The sequence below is a fragment of the Triturus cristatus genome, chromosome 4_2 (genome assembly GCF_964204655.1).
Source record: "Triturus cristatus chromosome 4_2, aTriCri1.1, whole genome shotgun sequence".
Taxonomy (NCBI): Eukaryota; Metazoa; Chordata; class Amphibia; order Caudata; family Salamandridae; genus Triturus; species Triturus cristatus.
Genome location: NC_140586.1, coordinates 852,120,415 through 852,136,275, shown reverse-complemented (window position 1 = coordinate 852,136,275; position 15,861 = coordinate 852,120,415). Strand labels below are relative to the sequence as shown.

Below are 15,861 nucleotides of genomic sequence, written 5' to 3'. Positions count from 1 at the left end.
ACTTTCCCGTGCTTTCTTTCCACTTGGTCTTCTCAGCTTCAGTGTCCTCGTTCTGAATTGCTTTCACACTCTCAACAGTGTCTTCACACATACCAGTTTCCGTCGACCATCTCGTTGAACTTGTCACATACATTCGAGTTGCAAGATTCTTAGCCGTTTCCTTAGCAATCTCATCCGCAAATGCATTACCACGACCAACATCATCCGTCACTTTCCGATGTGCACTACATTTAACGATCGCCACCTGTTTAGGCAATGTAAGTGCATCCAAAAGATCATTCACGAGCTGCCCGTGTTGGATCTTCGTACCATGCGATGTCATAAATCCTCTTTCTCTCCACAGTCGTCCAAAACTGTGCGCAACGCCGAATGCATACTGACTGTCGGTAAACACATTCACTCGCTTTCCCTTAGACAAAACACATGCTCTTGTCAATGGAATCAACTCTGCCGCTTGCGCTGAATTCTGATTCAATCTCGCAGTTTCCACAACCGTGCTCAACGTCACTACAGCGTACGCAGTCGTCACATCGCCATTCGGCAATTTGAAACAGGAACCATCAACATACAAAGTGCCATCGGGATCTGTCAATGGGGTGTTTTTCAGGTCCACACGACCCTTTGTTTCTTCCTCAGTTCGTAAATAACAATCATGTGGTGGTACATCATCTGATTCCATATTAGTCGGCAACAATGTCGCCGGATTCAGTACATTACAACGCTTGATCTGTATATGACTTGCCAAAAGGGTCAGCTCATACCCAGACAACCTTGCACTCGTCAGATGTTGAGTTTTTGTCCGATTCAGGAGAGTGTCAACTGCATGCGGAACCATCACCATGAGCATATTATCCATGACCAAACCTGCGGATTGTCGAATAGACGCCGCAGCTGCCGCCGTCGCCCTCAAGCAACTCGGCAACGCTCTAGCTACCGGGTCTAAGGTCGAGGAAAAATATGCACACGGACGCTGCTTGCCACCAAATTGTTGCGTTAAAACACTCAACGCACAACCTTCCCTCTCGTGGACGTATAGTGTAAATGGCTTGCTGTAATCAGGAGTACCTAACACAGGAGCCGAACACAACGCATCACGAAGTTCAGAAAAACTTTTCTGACATTCTTCCGTCCATGGCAAAGGAGTCGAAACGTCCTTGCACGTGAGAGCTATCAATGGCTTCGCTAACAGTGAAAAATTTGGAATCCACTGTCTGCAGTATGACGTGATACCTAGAAAGGCACGCACATCTCTCTGAGTTGTTGGCACAGTCATTCGAGCAGTTGCTGCAATTCTTTCAGGAGTCAACCTTCTTCCCACCTTTGACAATAAGTGACCGAGATAGGTTACTTCTTGACAACAATATTGCAGTTTAGAAGGTGACACTTTGTGATGTAAGTCACAAAGATGCTGTAACAGTGACACTGTAGCAGTCTTGCAAATCTGTTCAGTGTCTGCAGCTACCAACAGATCGTCAACGTACTGAATCAAGGCCGCACCAGTTGGCAGCACGAACGCATCAAGTTGACTCTTAAGAGCTTGGCTGTAGATTGATGGACTCTCACAGTAGCCCTGAGGTGCGCATTTGAACCGGAAGCTACGACCACCTAATGAGAAACCGAACAAATCCCTGCTTTCCTCAGCAATCGGAATGCTAAAGAACGCATTCTTCAGATCGATTACCGAGAACCATGATGCAGAGGCTGGAATCAGAGTCAGCAAAGCTGTAATGTCGGGTACCACGGGAAACTGTGGGACAACAATTTTATTTACCTCCCTTAAGTCAATAACTAGACGGTACACAGGAGCCTTGGAGGGATCAGTTCGCTTCAAAATAGGCTACACAGGACTATTGCACACGTTACCTCGTGTTTCCTCAATGACATCTTTATCGATCAAATCGTAAATGATCGCTAATAGTGCTCGTTCACCATCAAGGGAGATACGATACTGGGGTATGCGCGGCAATCGCGCGTTGAATTTCAATTGAACAACATAAGATGGTATATCCAGCAGGCCCACATCATTGGGACCTGTCGCCCACAAAGAAGCCGGAAGAGAACTCAATTCCGGTGGGAGCTTATCGATCGACAAATACATAGGGGAGATCACTCTCCGACCCAATGTAAGCTCCACTCCCGTAGGAGAGCAGTACAAAGTCGCATGTAACCGTTTCAACAAATCCAAGCCCAAAAGATTCTCACCACAACCAGTAGTCAAAATCAAAGGAGCTTCTAACTCATGAGCCCCAATCGTAAGGGTCAAGGGGCTAGAAACTGGATTGCTAACGGGGGCGCCAGAGAATCCAACGGAAACATTCGTCAAGCCAGACAAAGGCGGGCCAGGGAGTTTCGAATGCATGATGGAACTTTTCGCTGCACCAGTGTCCAACAGAAAAGGCTCAACTACGCCCAATGTGGCAACTGCGACATAAGGCCCTCTCTGATCGACCGGAACTGATACTTCTCCCTTCCTCTGTCTACGGCTGTCCTAGTAGATACCGTCCGCATCAACATCATGCTCGACATAATAGTCATCCACATGATACTGTGCAGATCTACCAGACGAGAGATCGCGTCGATCGAAACAATTCTGCGAGTCTGACGAAGTGGCAAGACGCTCGGCCTGGTTCTGAGTAACGCCGCGACCTCTACCCCGTGAAGCCTGTTGAGGACCACTACGACCTCCTCGAGCCGAAACACCATTGTTCCTATCACATAGAACTGGACAATTAAACTTCAAATGGCCCTCTCCTCGACAATATGCACATTGATTATACCCCAACACAAAGCGAGGTGCGGAAGAGTCATTACGCACCCGTAATCTAGAAAACTGCGATTGTGATCGATTTGGCTGTTGCGAGTCATTGTAATTCGAGCGCGGAGGATACGCTTGCTGCAATAAGACCTTAGTTTTAAGATCCTTCGTTTTCTTATCCGCGCGTTCGCTTTCTTCCTTCTCTCTGTTTTCGTAGTATTGGGCCGTGGCTAATATCTGAGCAGTGGTAGAAACAGCCCACGAACTCTCAGAATTCTTCAGCTTGTTGCTGAGTTCAGGCAACAAGTTCGATACGAATTTATCAACGAACAACCACTGACCACCCTCCGAGCTCATGTCCTGACCACTATGATCAACAAACGCCTCCTCAAATCTCGTAAAGAAATCGGAGACACTCTCATCCCTCTTTTGTTTGCACGCGGACAACTTGTCCCAATTAACGCGTATTGCTGGCATAAGTGTTTTCATAAGGGTAATTATCCTCTGGGGCAAATCCACAATAAGCTGTTCGGGTTTAGCCCCACCAACTTGCTGGGCGTCTGCCGCCGCAAGAGCAGCCCAGTCACCGCCTAACTCAGCCGCGTGATTCTCATGACGGATTTTCGCCCAAATCGGCTGAGGCACTACATTACCAAACAACATGTCAATATCGGCAAGATTCATAACGGTAGCATCCACTAGTTGGGACAACTCCTTATAATAACCTGCAGGATTTTTACGGGGATCGGGCAAAGTATGCTTCACCTGCAAAACTTCCGATCGCTTCCAAGGGAGGTGTGTCCAAACTCTCTGAAAACGTCCTGGGACAGCAGGATTAGCATTAGGATCACCTGGCATCCATACTGGGGGAACTTCCCGGATAGGATACTGACCAGGTTTTGCCATCCACTCTGCAGTCTCGTCCTTAAATAATGCTCGAGGTTGCACTGTACATCGAAAAGATAACAGGCGTTCTAGAGCACATCGAACATTATCACCTACAATCACACCAGTCGTGAATTGATTCTGGAGCTCAGAAACCTCGGATGGTACATCATCGACCGCATCATTATCCCACTCTTCCCTCAAAGATTTACACATTTCCTCAAACACGAATCGTTGTGTGGGCGCATTAAACTGGGAAAAGGTCTCAAACACTATACGCGAAGTGTACTTCACAGGATGGCGAATCCATTTACGCGCCATTTTTACCAACGACTCACGTTCCCTACCATCAGGAATCTGACTGCGCCTCTGAGCAACATCATAAAGAGTCGATCCGAGTATTGGCCCAAAAAGCGGAGAAAAAAGAGTAGCAACAGCATTAAAGAGACGGCTACGAACAGAAGGAGAAGAAGAAGGAGGTACAGGAGCAACAACAGTAGGAGTAGAGACAGTAGAAGTGGACGGGGTAGCAGGAGTAGCGGGAACGACAGGCTGAGGAGGGACTGGCAAAGGAGCAGTAGGAAGAAAAGCCGGTAAAGGAGGATGAACAATTTGCGGCACAAGAGGATTCGGGAGAGCAGGAGGAACGACGGGCTGACCGGCAGCCGCCAGAACAGCAGGTTGAGGAATAGGAAGAATCATAGGACCCACAGTATCTGGAGCATAGGGAGGTCGTGATTTCAATAGATGCGAATCTTCTATCACTTCCTCTCCCGTCTTATCCGAATTAGACGGTAACACCGGATAACATTTGTCCACCGCCATATGATGAAGTCGAGCACTGACTTCCTGCTCCTTCTCATCTTTGTCTCGCTGATACTGTTCTGCATTTCGCATCACCGTAATAACACCTTCTCTCTTATTTTTCTTAATCTGTTTGATTTCTTTCTGCTTGGCCTCTTTGCGCCATAACCGGAAGGAATCAAACATGGCTGGCCTAGCCTTCTTTTTAAACAGTTTAGCTTCAAGATTATCTAAGACGGCAGTTTCGAAACTACCATGTGATGGCCAACTAAGAACGCCATCATTTTTAGTGTAACGAACCCAATATTCATTATATACGATAGGACCTACGCCATGGCGACTATAGAGCTCATAAATTGGAGTTCCAACCGGAGGTATCGGGCATGAATCCTCCAGCCGGGAATCCGTTCTGCAACATTTAAGGAAACCAAACAAAGTACTACGGCCAGGCATCGTGCACACTAACCGAGTTTACAAACTTCAAGGGCTATCGAATTAAGATGTCCTCGCACAAAAATGCAAGACCCTCGGTTTTTGGCAATTTCAATCGTCAAATAAAACCCAACAACTAAGAACCAACAACTAAGAACCAAAAATGCAATGGAACCATGCAAACAACAAAGTAACTCTGGGAGCGACCCACAAATACTTAACTGAAAGAGCAATGGCGTCACCAGGAAGGCCCGTCTATCGTCTCGCCGTACAAAGGACTACGCCAGGCGCCAAAACAGGTCGACAGTCAGGGCATCAGTCCGTCGCAGCCGTCAGGAGGCGGGGATCTTCGCGGGAAAAGACTTCGGGCCACTTATTTCGACAACTGGATCGATGAAGCGGGGTGCACCTTCCCTCGGAGATTTCACACGAAGTTCCTCACGATCGTCGGGCTTTGGACTGGTACCGCTGATGTCGCCCTACGTTGGGCGCCAACTGAAGGACTGGGTTATTCTAACCCCTTCGGTGCTCATGACGGAACGGTTCCGTCATGAGCCACGGTTGAGCTGTGCTCATGACGGAACCGTTCCGTCATGACCACGCCCGCGCAAGATTCCGTCAGCACAGCGGCGGAATCTGCGCAGCATGGAAGGGGTTAAGACCCAGCGGTGCCAGGGGACAACACCTGAAACCTTCGTGGGTTACCTGTTCTGGCGTACAAAGCACAGAGACACAGGACACTTCCAGCGACGTCAAAGATCAGCGTTTATTTACTGCAGGGATACAGAAATCACAAGAAGTACACAACGTGTAGGTTCTCGGAGACTGCTTCGAATTGCAAAAGTGGATCGCTCCTTTTATACACGTTTTTGCCATTGCACAACATGGCAAACAAAGGTTACAACTCAGTTCCCACAATAAACTTCAAAAGAGTCGCGTTCATGTTTCAGGAGGCCGGAACATAATTACAGCAGCATTGCCGGTTCCCAACTGTAAAAACATATCATCCCCACAGTTAAACACATTCCATTCTGACTGTAAACACATTAAGAGAAGGGACAGAAACAGATGCAAAGAAAGAACAAGGATGCACGACAGATTGGAAAAGAGTGTTGGGAGTAATAACGGAAACTTGATTACAGGATCAAAGACCTCGTGCCCAATGCATGCACGACTGAAACAATAGACCAGCACGGTAAGATGAGCCTCGAGCGGGGCCATCTGCCTTCGCCGTGTCATTTCCCCTATCATAAAAGTCACCCTCAAAGAAACACGTGTCCTTCGTGTAAGCTTGGGTATCCCAGGGTCACAGAGCGGACAAGGTCCGTTCGCTGGCTACTTGAGGGCAAGAAACAAAATGGATGCCACATCTAAAATGGAACCCGAGGGTTCGGATGGACAAACCCAAAAATGAGACGAACCATACGTGGTTGCGTAGCGAAAACGCGTACACCCACTAAACTCGTCATTTGCGGTTCGTAGACACCAAACTCATCCATATTCGACAACACCCAAAGAGTGTCGTTCCGTCTCGCACGGAACCTCAGTACATCTGCCACGCCTCTTTGAGAGACCCCCGAGTTTTTTCATCCCACTTGAAGCCCTGGCAATAGTTGTGGAGAAAGTGATGTATACACACATTTTTTCACGAGGAAAGGCAAGGGGATCCTTCAACTAAAAACATATTTTTGAGGTAAATAAAATAAAAAGAAATGTACAGTTGCACAATTAAGTTAATTCTACAAACTATTATTGTATATGTTCTGTGCATTCAAAGTGCATACTGGGAAGTGTCACCGCTTATCTTCCACCTCCAAATAAGCAGAATGTTTCCCCATAGATTTCAAGGGGAGAACCCTCCTAGGAAGCCTTACTCGCTTCCAAAAAATGTTGTGCACTCGTTGCCATTGAAGGCAATGGAACGCGTGCACGTTTTTGGCTGAAAAGCCGAAGCGATTGCTAAAGGTCTTTTGCCTACGCAGCGCATGCGCGCTGCGTAGGTGAGACCTAAAAAAGACTTAGAAAGAAACCCAAACAGTATTCCTAAAACCCGCAAGATGTTTATCGCTTGAGCAAGGCAACATCTGTTGTTTTCACTCTTAGTTGCTAAAAAAAAAAAACAAGCATTTGCAATGCAATAGGTCTCGCATTTATACGAGTTTGAGCTATTGGCATTGTAAATGACAATGCCTTTTATTTATGTTTTAAAAACCCACACATAAATAAAAGGCATTGCCATTTACAGTGCCAATAGCTCAAACTCTTAACAACTGCGAGACCTATTGCATTGCAAATGCTTGTTTCTTTTGTTTGGTTCTCGTTTCTTCCTCAACATCCACAGCTAGCCCGTTCCTCGGTCCTGGTTGCACAGTAATTGTATATTTAAAAGTGCCTTGTATTGTTGGCCCTAGCCACTTAAATACAGTTAGTTATTTTTTTACTTCATTTTGCAAACTCCTAGTTTACGGTGTACGTTTTGTTCCTATTATACACAGCATCCTGTTAAATCAGTTGCACAGGGAATATCTTAGTACCTCTGAAAATATGCTCTTGTCAACTCTGCCTCTTCTGCACACACAAGTGGTGTTCTAGTGCTGTCTCTGGTTGTGTGGGTTAGATGAATGTATATCCTCACGCTTTGAGAGGAGTATTCCAACAAACTACAACATCTAAATGATGTAAGGGTTGCAAAGTTTAGATACAAACTAACTTAGTTATTTGCAGCTTTCTTTAGCCACTTTACTAGGAAGATGTAAGCGCACTTTACAGATAAATAGGAAGATAAAAATGCTAAACAGTAAGAAACAGTGCCATGGAACAGAAAACAGTTAGAACAGACTAGACATAGTTGTATGTATTATATAATATGTTGTATTGTAAGATATAGCGCTCACAACCCGCTGAAGAGCTTGTCTTCATGGGTAGCATGTTACACCACGTAAGGCAATGATCTTCAAACTTTTCAATGCCATGCCACTCCTGTGGGGGGAAAAAATCATCAAAGTCCCCCTCAAAAATGTTCACAATTATTCTAATAAACTGGCAATGTTTAAATATAACTAGACTTATTTAAACATTGCAGTTAAGTTCTGATGCAGTTTTAAAATTCCAATCAAATACATGATTGCCAAACATACTATTCTTGTCAAGCAGGCCTTACTAACGTGTAAAAGTATCCACAGTGCGATTATTAGAAATGGGGGTGGAGGGTTTGAAGAATATTTGGAGTCTCTTCCTTTTTGACACCTTCTCCCAGCCTGGAAATAAATGTCAAAAGATGTTAGCAATGTCCCATTACAGGGCAACTAACTGTCGCTCATCTTTTTCAGCTGAAAACAAAGCACTGTTCTCAGCATAATGCTTCTTTTGGCAAGAGCCTGACCCGGATTCACTTGAGGCCCAGTTTAAAGATCACTGGCGTAGGGTGTGCTTGGAAGGATGTGGTCTTTGTTTTAATCCTATGTGTGAAGTTTTTCCATGTGGTGCGCGGTGACTACCGAGGTGCAGATATTAGGTTAATGGGACGCAATGCTTAGGAGTGTGATGGATGAAGTGTGGGATGGGCGCGTAGTTTATGGTTTTCGGTAAGGTGGCAGCTCTGCATTGCCCTTAATGGGATTTCTTATGTTCATAGTCCACTTACCTAATTACTGTCTATTCTGAAATATTTTGTTTAAAGTTAATGTTCCTGAGCAGGCGTTGATATATACATGTTTAGTTTTCAGTATCTTTAACTGTGATTTGTGCTACACTAATTCTCCTTTGCTCCACTCTTCTATAGCAGTTACTTGTGTTTGAACCAAGTACTTGCTGCAAAAGTAGCCGCTTGGTGGCTTTTAAAAGTAATTTCTTACCTAACACCCGTTAACTGTAACCAGAGGCGCAACTAGAGCCAAATTTCGGGGGGGAGGGGGGCTAAGCAAAAATTTCGGGGGGGGGGGGGCTGAATCTTTAAACAGTAGGCAGAGTGGCGCTGATTTCGGGGGTGGGGGGGCTGAATCTAGGCAGAGTGGAGCTGCAGGGGCTCTTAGAAGGGGGGAAACAACAGCGAGGCCTCATTTACATACAAATGGTCTTTTAAAGACCTGTGAAGTGCTCGGGCGCGGCTTTGTGTCTGCCCGGGAAGCGGTCTCATCCCGGGCTGCCACACACGACAGGGGGAGGGGGGGGCTGAAGCCCTTTGAGTTCAATGGGTGTTGCGCGCCTGACTGTAACCCCGCTTTGGCTGTACGACTATGATGTAAAATACACCCCACCTGCTGTTCAGAATAGAGGTTCATTTATGCAGTGGTGCCCTCAACCCTTGTGCACCGAGAGGTGCAGCATGTCGAGGGTAGGATGCGATCGCGGAGTTGTGTACGTGTTTATACAAGTACCAGAATATCTATGTGCAGCCGATGAGGAGAGTGGTGCACTGGCAGACCTGTGGGAGTGTTTATACGAGTACTAGAATATCTGCGTGTACAGCCGGTCAGGAGAGGGGTGCACTGGCAGAGCTGCGGAGGTGTTTATCCGAATAATAGAATATCTGTAGGTACAGCCAGTCAGGAGAGAGGTGCTCTGGCAGAGCTGTGGAGGTGTTTGTCCGAGTACTAGAATATCTGTGTGTACAGACGATCCGGAGAGAGGTGCTCTGGCAGAGCTGTGGAGGTGATTATCCGAGCACTGAATATCTGTGCAGGCAGCCGATCAGGAGAGGGGTGCACTGGCAGAGCTGTGGGGGTGTTTATCCGAGTACTAGAATATCAGTAGGTACAGCCGACCAGGAGAGAGGTGCACTGGCAGAGCTGTGGAAGTGTTTGTCAGAGTACTAGAATATCTGTGTATGCAGCCGATCAGGAGAGAGGTGCTCTGGCAGAGCTGTGGAGGTGTTTATCTGAGTACTAGAATATCTGTGTGTACAGCCGGTCAGGAGAGAGGTGCTCTGGCAGAGCTGTGGAGGTGTTTATCTGAGTACTAGAATATCTGTGTGTACAGACGATCCGGAGAGAGGTGCTCTGGCAGAGCTGTGGAGGTGATTATCCGAGCACTAGAATATCTGTGCAGGCAGCCGATCAGGAGAGGGGTGCACTGGCAGAGCTGTGGGAGTGTTTATACGAGTACTAGAATATCAGTAGGTACAGCCGACCAGGAGAGAGGTGCACTGGCAGAGCTGTGGAAGTGTTTGTCAGAGTACTAGAATATCTGTGTATGCAGCCGATCAGGAGAGAGGTGCTCTGGCAGAGCTGTGGAGGTGTTTATCTGAGTACTAGAATATCTGTGTGTACAGACGATCCGGAGAGAGGTGCTCTGGCAGAGCTGTGGAGGTGTTTATCTGAGTACTAGAATATCTGTGTGTACAGACGATCTGGAGAGAGGTGCTCTGGCAGAGCTGTGGAGGTGATTATCCGAGCACTAGAATATCTGTGCAGGCAGCCGATCAGGAGAGGGGTGCACTGGCAGAGCTGTGGGGGTGTTTGTCCGAGTACTCGAATATCTGTGTGTACAGCCGTCAGGAGAGAGGTGCACTGGCAGAGCTGTGGAAGTGTTTGTCAGAGTACTAGAATATCTGTGTGTACAGCCGATCAGGAGAGAGGTGCTCTGGCAGAGCTGCGGAGGTGTTTATCCGGGTACTAGAATATCTGTGTGTACAGCCGGTCAGGAGAGAGGTGCACTGGCAGAGCTGTGGAGGTGTTTATCCGAGTACTAGAATATCAGTAGGTACAGCCGGTCAGGAGAGAGGTGCACTGGCAGAGCTGTGGGGGTGTTTATCCGAGTACTAGAATATCAGTAGGTACAGCCGACCAGGAGAGGGGTGCACTGGCAGAGCTGCGGAGGTGTTTATCCGAGCACTAGAATTTCAGTAGGTACAGTCGGTCAGGAGAGAGGTGCACTGGCAGAGCTGTGGGGGTGTTTATCCGAGTACTATAATATCAGTAGGTACATCCGACCAGGAGAGAGGTGCACTGGCAGGGCTGTGGGGGTGTTTGTCCGAGTACTAGAATATCTGTGTGTACAGCCGATCAGGAGAGAGGTGCTCTGGCAGAGCTGAGGAGGTGTTTATCTGAGCACTAGAATTTCAGTAGGTACAGCCGGTCAGGAGAGAGGTGCACTGGCAGAGCTGTGGGGGTGTTTATCCGGGTACTGGAATATCTGTGGGTACAGCCGGTCAGGAGAGAGGTGCACTGGCAGAGCTGTGGGGGTGTCGTCCAAGTACTAGAATATCTGTGTGTACAGCCGATCAGGAGAGAGGTGCACTGGCAGAGCTGAGGAGGTGTTTATCCGAGTACTGGAATATCTGTAGGTACAGCCGGTCAGGAGAGAGGTGCACTGGCAGAGCTGTGGGGGTGTTTATCCGGGTACTGGAATATCTGTGGGTACAGCCGGTCAGGAGAGAGGTGCACTGGCAGAGCTGTGGGGGTGTCGTCCAAGTACTAGAATATCTGTGTGTACAGCCGATCAGGAGAGAGGTGCACTGGCAGAGCTGAGGAGGTGTTTATCCGAGTACTGGAATATCTGTAGGTACAGCCGGTCAGGAGAGAGGTGCTCTGGCAGAGCTGTGGAGGTGTTTATCCGAGTACTGGAATATCTGTAGGTACAGCCGGTCAGGAGAGAGGTGCACTGGCAGAGCTGCGGAGGTATTTATCCGAGCACTAGAATTTCAGTAGGTACAGCCGGTCAGGAGAGAGGTGCACTGGCAGAGCTGTGGGGGTGTTTATCCGGGTACTGGAATATCTGTGGGTACAGCCGGTCAGGAGAGAGGTGCACTGGCAGAGCTGTGGGGGTGTTTATCCGAGTACTAGAATGGCAGAGTTGTAATTCAGTTTCAGTGCTTGAATACGAGGTAGTGCAAAAGACCTGGAGAAAAGTAGATTGGCACAGCTTTGGGTTTCAGTTTTGGAATACTGGGAGGTGCACGTGGCTGAAGTGCACGTGCTCTGTGCCTCTCAAGAATGGCACATCCGGGAGAGCTGTAGATCGGTATTAAGAGACATTGGCAGAATTAAAGCCGAGTCTCTGCAGGTGATTAGTATGGGTTTAGAAGTGCAACACTGAAGTGTATTGCGTTCTGTACGTGCTACTGTACTGCAGAAGCAGGCTGCACTTTAAATGGAGAGGTGTGGGTGCATTGGTACAGAGATGTGTGTTGCTGATGGAATAGCAGTGTACTCTAGCTCAAAGCCGAGGTGCGTTGGCAGACGTGTTTAATAACTTGCTTTTCGTAGAAAGCTTAGAAAAGGCTCTTTGGAGGTTTCTATGCACTGCCAGTAATGGGCGCTATCATGCTCAGGTCATCACTGGCCGAGCTGGGATTTGAACTCCTCGCCGGCTTCAGCAGAGCATCTTTGCGGTTACAGCGCGTTGTAGTCCAGTTTGGTACCAGGAGGAGCTGTTACACGCCGGTATTGAGGTGCATTGGCATGGCTCCGAGGAGACTCGAATAATGGGCGTTGCAGGTAAGAACGTGGGTGCGGAGGAGGGGTGCTTGGAGGTCCAATAGTGGCCGAATGCTTCAGGTGAGGGCTGAGATGCCTGCGCAGAGCAGCACGTGGCCTCGGGTTCAGTTTCTGCCCTTCTTTTCTTGTCTGTAGTTGGGATAGCAGAGCTGTTGGGAGGGGGTTATTTAAGGTGAACGTGACATTGGTGGATGTTTCAAAGTTTCCTAAATGTTAGGAAGTTCCATTGACGTCAGATGGAGGGGTGAAGAGTGTGTTAGATAGAGGATGTTTGTGGAGAACAAGACGTGCTATAAGAGAGAGTCAATGCTCTGCAGTCCTCTCTCCATTAGAGATGCTGAGGCGCGTTGCAAGGTATGGAGGGGGCTTGGAGGGTTCCCTCTGTGGGTCAGGCATCCGATTCTGAATGTATTTCTGGCTTGAATGCAGAGCTACTGGAGTTCCCTCAGAGCTGGAGTCATGTTATCAAATGTCTTTAAAGAACAGAAGACTGCGTTCATAGGAGAGAGAACCCTTTCAGTGCACCTCCTATGTGTGCATTCAAGCAGTGAGCAGGGAAGGAACACTAGTCGAGTGTGCAGACCGGCACAAGAATAAGAGTAGCATCTACCCTTGTGCTGCCCTCATGTACTCCTGTGCTTCAGGTTCATCTCTCTCTGCATAAGAAACCCTCCGCCATGGATATGCAGGGAGAGGTGCAAGGCTCGTTTGCCACTACACAAATACATATTGGGAAGAAACGTGAATACACCAGAAGGGAAGAAATTTAGAGAGGACAGAGGGAAGATAGAAGTAGAAAATAAACATAATTGGGGTAATGCAGTGAAGTGCGTATGAGCGTGGTAGACTGAGGTAAAAAGATGTGGGGGGGCTGCAATGGGAGAGATGACGACGATGAGGCAGGAAAGAAAGAATTCTAGGGAGGAAACCATGAATTGAATAAGGATCGAGCAAACAGGGAAGGCTGGCATGAGATAGGGATCAAAGAAAACAAGCGCGCACTGAAGCTGACGGAGTGGGAGGGGGAGTGGGGGCGGGCACGCAGGCTGCCAAATGGTGCGATGAATAGTGAAAGCAAACAAGTGGTTGCAGGACTCCAAATGGTGCGCGCGCCCGGACGGGTCACATGCACTGTAGTTGGAGGCCTGCAAAGCCACTGTTTGCACTTCCAAAACGCGCTTACTATAAGTCTCGCCAGAGCCAGCGCTAAAGCGCTGGTCAGGCGAGACCTAAAAAGCAAAGTATGTTTTAAATCCTCCTTTGCACTAACTTATTTAAATGTATTAGCAGAAAGACCACACATTACTTCCTACCATACACACCAAAAACAAAGCGGCCTATGTGTAAGCATTTAACTTCAACACATCCAATCCTTCTTTGTTATAACATCATTTCTTTCTATTTCTTAACATATATTTTCCCCACAAACCCATATACTGTCCCTGATTATCTGCTCTGCAACAACTATGCAAGTAAAAGCTTCATTTAAATACTACGTAATTACACCATGGAGCAAGGCCGAGCACACTGAGGCCTTAATATGTAAAACACTAAATACCAAGGCCCACAATAACTATAAAAAAACACACATTACGAGCGCGAAAGGAAGCAATCATTTAAATCACCCTTTGGAAAATATCATTTTAAATCTCTTTGCATCAAAACCAAACATTACTTCGTACAATGAGTCCCACGAAAACTTTCCTATTTGTAAGCATAAAACACCCCCACGTACTATACCCGTTTAGCTGCTCTGCAACAATTAGTCAACTAAAAGCTAAATGAACGTATGCAGACATTGCCTTTCACAACAATGCCTTAATTTGTACAACATCTGATGCCGGGGCTCACTTAAAAAGTAAAAAAAAAAATCGCATTACCACCATAAAAACAAACAAAACAGTAAATCCTCCTTTATAATAACATTACGTTTTTCTATCACCCCCCTAAAAAAGCGGACTATTTGTGGACGGTATACTTCTCCACGTACAAATGTACTATCAAAAAATCCCAAAATACGGCACAAAATCATTATACACATTGCGCTCACATGATTTATTAGTTCCCAAACTATTAGTTATACACATTGTGTGCACACAACTTAATTATTAACAAAGTGTTCGTTATACACATTGTGTGCACATAACTTAATAATTCCCTAAGTGTTTGTAATATACGCCCGCTTTGCCTTTAAGTAAACATAAATGGCAGCCAAACGAAAAGTGAAAAGTAAATGTAGTCAGTAGACTAAACAGAGGCCACACAAAACCATCATACACATTGCGTGAACATGACTTAATAGCTTACAAAGTGTTTGTAAGGCGCACTAAATTTGCAGTATATTACACAGAGATCCTAGCTAAACTTAAATACATTTGCTCGATTTCCATTAAGCACACAAAGATCGCAGAGCAACGTAAATCCTTTAGATAATGAAGCAATCAGAATTCATAGCAAAATGCGAACGCAAAAAAAGTTCACCCAAACAAATAACAGCCGAACGTAAATACCTTTGGGAATGAAATAAACAGAATCATTAAAAAAAATGCGCACTCAATTTGCCTCAAAGTACACAGAAATCGCACCCGAACTAAAATACATTAGCTCGATTTGCATTAAATTAACACGAGAACGCAGCCGAACATGAATACGTGCGATAATGAATCAAACAAAATGAATCACAAAAATGCGCACTCGGTTTTCATTAAAGTAAACAAAGATCGTAGCCAAACATTAATCTCTTAGCTGGTGTTGCTTTAAAGTAAACAGACCTCGCAACTAAATGTAGATCCCTTCGATAAAAAAACCCAGACCAAATCCCATTACAAAAATGCGTGCTCGGTTTGCATTGAATTACACAAAAATGTACACGGAGATCGCAGCCAAACGTAAATACCTTCGCAGAATTTACATTATAGTAAACAGAGATCACAGCTGAACTTCAATCCCATCGATAACGAAATCCATAAGGAAAGTGGAAAGCAAACAACGTGCCTCAAAAAAAAACACGAAATGCATTGCCTTCGGAAACCAACCGAATCAAAGCCAGAAAAAAAGTCCAAGGACACCACCGTATCTTTTCAAACAATGAAGTAATACGAGTAAAGGGGTCAATAGCTCTAGGCGTGAACAAGTCTCCAAAAGTAGGGACTTATAACACATTTCACCAACCACAAGTCAAGATGGTTTAAGTGACACACGAACTAATGAATGGAAAGTCCGGGAAAAAAAGAGGCGGTTACAAACATCGTATAGTGTATACAGCATCTCTCGACGAGACAGCGCATGCGCTGCCTAGGCAAGACCTAAAAAGCAGACAATACACCCAATGAATGAGTACCGGCTTGCCCTCTGTTACTGAGAACTGCAGTCACGCAGTCTGTCTACAGTTAGTGCCCTTCCACTTCTAGACCTTTGGAGCAGTTTTAAGATCTTAGTCCAGTTTCTCCTTGCTCAAATGGGTGTAATTTCTGATATTTATATGTTTTCCTCATCTTCATTGCTTGATTTTCGTCGTGAGAAAGTGTCACTAATAATCGTTGAAATGTC

General features: G+C 46.3%; 1 long non-coding RNA gene across 1 annotated transcript in view; it reads right to left on the bottom strand.

Moving 5' to 3' along the window:
• LOC146835251 (uncharacterized) overlaps positions 1-15,345 on the bottom strand; it is a 35,986-nt gene extending 20,641 nt beyond the window's left edge. Inside the window, exon 1 of the long non-coding RNA XR_014960399.1 lies at positions 15,209-15,345. This is a non-coding gene — a long non-coding RNA (uncharacterized LOC146835251). The remainder of the gene's footprint in view (positions 1-15,208) is intronic.
• Positions 15,346-15,861: the final 516 nt, after the last annotated feature.